This window comes from Chrysochloris asiatica, unplaced genomic scaffold (assembly GCF_000296735.1).
Source record: "Chrysochloris asiatica unplaced genomic scaffold, ChrAsi1.0 scaffold00014, whole genome shotgun sequence".
In the NCBI taxonomy this organism is placed as follows: domain Eukaryota; kingdom Metazoa; phylum Chordata; class Mammalia; order Afrosoricida; family Chrysochloridae; genus Chrysochloris; species Chrysochloris asiatica.
This window is the reverse complement of record NW_006408532.1, coordinates 30,286,012-30,290,299: the sequence shown is the minus strand read 5'-3', so window position 1 is coordinate 30,290,299 and position 4,288 is coordinate 30,286,012. Positions and strand designations below refer to the sequence as shown.

At 43.0% G+C, this 4,288-nt stretch overlaps 1 pseudogene; it reads left to right on the top strand.

Annotated features, from left to right (window-relative positions):
* Nucleotides 1-1,561: 1,561 nt before the first annotated feature.
* On the top strand, nucleotides 1,562-2,385 carry LOC102833720 (annotated as a pseudogene).
* The last annotated feature ends 1,903 nt before the right edge of the window (nucleotides 2,386-4,288 follow it).

Genomic DNA, 4,288 nt, shown 5'->3' with positions numbered 1-4,288 from the left:
AAAAAAAAAAAAAAAAAAAAAAAAAGGAAAGAAACAGCAACAGTTAGGAAAGAGAATCAGAAGAAAAAATACAAAATGAAAGTGATATAGAAAATATAGAAAGCTAAAAGAGAGGGCGATGAGGAAGAAAGAATAAACAGATAAAAACAATGAAAGGAGAAAACCCAGAGAGAAGAAAATTCTGGGGTCTCCTGCCAGCCACGGACCTCATGTCAAGGGTGGGTAAGGAATGAGATGGTAGCACTCAACCCCAGATGGAGTTCCTATAGGGCTAGTAGTTACCTGTACTTGATGGCCAATCAGGAAATAGTTTATGTACACACCAAAACAGCTGGGGTAATTGGTATTTCCATCCCAAAGGGCTGCAAAGGGGGAAAGGTTCTGCTAGATTAGGGCTGACCAGAACCAACTCTGCATGTCTGGAACAGGTCATAACCTGATTCCAGGTGCCAGGATGAATGTTGTTAGCTTCCCACACACTTTGATGCATCTTTGACAGCCGGAGAGTAGTGGCTTCCCTGGGAATGTATGCGGGTGGAAGCTGACCACACCTCTGTTCACCAGGGTAATGTGGGGCACAAGAAAATTTTTTGCACCTTTCTCTCCACCAGAAAGCAGTATGCCTCTACATCACCTTTTGCTCTCTTGCCATCAAAATCACCTGCGGAAGTTCTAGATGGTCACGCCATGCTTGGCCAGCTGGCACAAATCACCAATCTTTTTTCCCCTTTTTCTTCTCATCACACATCTGTTCAGCTGCTTCTCCTAGTAAGGGCTGTCCAGAGATTTGGAGCAGGGCTCACCTGAAAGGAAGAATTAATGTTCCCTCCTTTAGCATGCATCTGTGATGCTCACCTCCATGCCTTTCCTACCACTGGAAGAGTGGGATGTTTCCTGGGGGGTGTACACAGGTGGGGGCTGGCCTCACCTCTTATCACCAGGGAAGTGTCAGGAATAAGAAAACAATCACACCTTTATCTCAGCGAACCATGAGTATGTTTCTCCAATGCCAATATGATTTCTTGTCTCTGAAGCTGCTCACAATAGATCAAGATGGCTGTGCTGCAGCACTATGTTGGGTTGACTAGTACAGGTCAAAAGTCTCTCCTGTGTTTGCTGTCTGTTCAGCTTTCTCTCCTTGTAGACATTCAGTCCACTTCTCTATCCCTCTATTGAAACTCAGAGTTCCAGGACCATCATCTGCATCTGGTTCATTTGGTTTTCTGTGTCTTTGTTTTAGAGTGTCCATACAGCCTTTCTTCCTAGTCTGTCATCTTGCTGCCTCTCCAAAATACCATTTTAAACAACATAAAGGATGACTATACACATGGACCTCACCAGATAAAACAATCAGAAATCAAATTGACTACATCTGTAGTATGAGATGGTAGAAAAATTCCATATCATCAGCTAAAACAAGGCCATGGGCAGACTGTGGAACAGACCATCAATTGGTCATATGCAAGTTCAGGCTGAAATTGAAGAAAATTATAACAAGTTCATGAGAGTTAAAATATGACTTTCAGGCTCCTCGCTGACATGTACCACCATCAGAGTCACCATGTCCATCTATCTGTACATGCAGAGTTACCCAGGAGCTGTAGGACAAGCACCCGGAAGTCCTCCAGGTAAGTACTACCCTAGGCCCCCCTTGGTAGAGGGCAGTATGGAAGTGGGATACCCCCTAGAGGCATATTGGGGGTCCTGCCCCTGGGGGACCTTATGGACCACCAGCTGGTAGAAGGCCTTATGGACACCCCAACCCTGGGGGACTCTCCTCTGGAATACCAGGAGGACCATATAGCCCTGGGGAGCCTTTATGGTCAACCTCCTCCAAACTCCTACAGTGCCCAGCAGCCCGGGCCTGATGGGCAAGGACCTCCTCCAGGTGGCGCTCTTCCCAGCATGGGTCCTGAGGCCTACTCCTAGTTCCAGTCAGTGGACTCTGATCACAGTGGCTACATCTCTATCAAGGAGCTGAAACAGGCTCTGGTCAACTCCAGCTGGTCCTTGTTTCATGATGATAAATGTGTTTGACAAGACCAAGAGAGGCCGCATTGATGCCTACGGTTTCTCAGCCCTGTGGAAATTCATCCAGCAGTGGAAGAACCTCTTTCAGCAATGACAGGGACTGCTCTGGCTCCATCAGCTACATAGAGCTGCAGCAAGCTCTGTCCCAAATGGGCTACAACCTGAATCCCCAGTTCACTCCGCTCTTGCCCTGCCTCCACCAATCCCTCCATGCAGCTGGACCAATTCATCCAGGTGTGCACACAGCTGCAGGTGCTGACTAAAACCTTAAGAGAGAAGGACACAGCCATACAGGACAACATTCAGCTCAGCTTCGAGGATTTCGTCACCATGATAGCCTCTCGGATGCTCTGACCACACTAGCTCTCCTTCTCTGCCCTAACACTCTTAGAACCTGGGTTCTCTTACCTATGTTGTCCTGTCAGATGAGCCCGGTTTCTCCACAGTGGACTCGGACCAAACATGAGAGAGATTTGCTCACTGGACCATTGTGTTTGATCCCTACCACCACCACCACCTATGCTCACAAGTCCTGTGTATGAACTTCTAGCTGCTGGAGGCTGTTCCTGCTTGAGGCACTTGGACAGTCTGCTGTCTTGGTATCTTTGGCCAGGCTACCACTTTCCCAACTAGGATTCTCACTTACCTGACATGCTTGGCTTCAGACCCCAGGAGAAAGTTGCCACCTCCCACAGCCAATATTTTTTTGGGTTTTGTTTGTTTTTTAAAATTTTGCCTTTTTTTTTTTTTTTCATTTGGGGCCAAAAGTCCAGTGAAACTGCAAACTTCAATAAAAGAATGACACTCTGGAAAAAAAAAAATATATATATATATATATATATATAAACTTGATCATGCTCCACCTGAATTTAGAGACCAGCTCAAGACAGATTTGATGCATCAAACATTAATGACTGTAGAGCAGTAGAGTTGTGGGATGACATCAAGAATATCATACAGGAAGAAACTAAGCAGTCATTAAGAAGACAAGAATGAACAGACCAAAATGGATGTTAGAAGAGACTCTGAAGCTTATTACATAGTGTAGTGATGCTAAAGCAAATGAAAGAAATGAGGAGGTAAAAGAGATTAACAGAAAATTTCAAAGGACAGATCAAGAAGACAAAGTCAAGTATTATAGTAAAATGTGCAAAGATCTGGAGCTAGAAAACCAAAAGGGAGGATATACTCAGAGGTTCTCAAGGTGAAAGAACTGCAGGAAAAATTCAAGCCTTGACTTAAAATATTGAAAGAGTCTATGAGTAAAATACTGAATGATATCTAAAGCACCAAAAGGTGATGGAAGGAATACAGTCACTGTACCAAAAAGAGATGATTGATGCTCAACAATTTCAATGGTACAGAAGGAAGAAGTCAGGGTGCACTGAAGACCTTGGCAAAGGATTACACTTCAGGAATGGATGGAATACAAATTGAAATATTTCAACAACTGATGTATCACTAGAAGAACTCACTCATATATGACGAGAGATTTTGAAGACTACTACCTAGCCACCTGATTGGAAGAAATCCATATTTGTGCCCATTCCAAAGAAATCATCAAACAATATCATTAATATTACATGCAAGTAAAGTTTTGCTGAAGATAATTAAAAAGAAGCTGCAACAATACATTGACAGGGAACTTCTAGAAATGCAAGCCAGATTCAGAAGAGGATATGAAACGAGGGATGTCATTACTGATGTCAGATGACTCTTGGCTGAAACCAGAGAACACCAGAAAGGTGCTTATCTATGACTTATTGACTATGAAAAGGCTTTTGAATGTGTGCTCATAACAAGGTATGGTTAAAATTGGAAAAATGGGTATTCCAGAGCACTTAATTGTGCTCATGAGGAACCTGTATATGGACCAAGAGGCATTTGTTCAAATAGAACAAGGGGATACTTATAGTTTAAAGTTAGGAAAGATATACACTGGGGCTGTATTCTTGCACCATACTTACCCAATCTGTATGATGAGCAAATAATCCTTGAAGTTGGATTTTATGAAGAACAATATGGCATCAGGGTTAGAGGAAGGCTCATTAACAACCTGTGATATTCAAATGATACAACTTTGTTTGCTGAAAGTGGAGAGGACTTAAAATACTTACTGATGAACAACAAAGTCCACAGTCTTCAGTATGGGTTGCACCTCAATCTAAAGAAAACCAAAACCTCACAAGTGGACCAATAAATAATATTATGATAAGTGGAGAAAAGATTGAAGTTGTTAATTACTTCATTTTGCTCG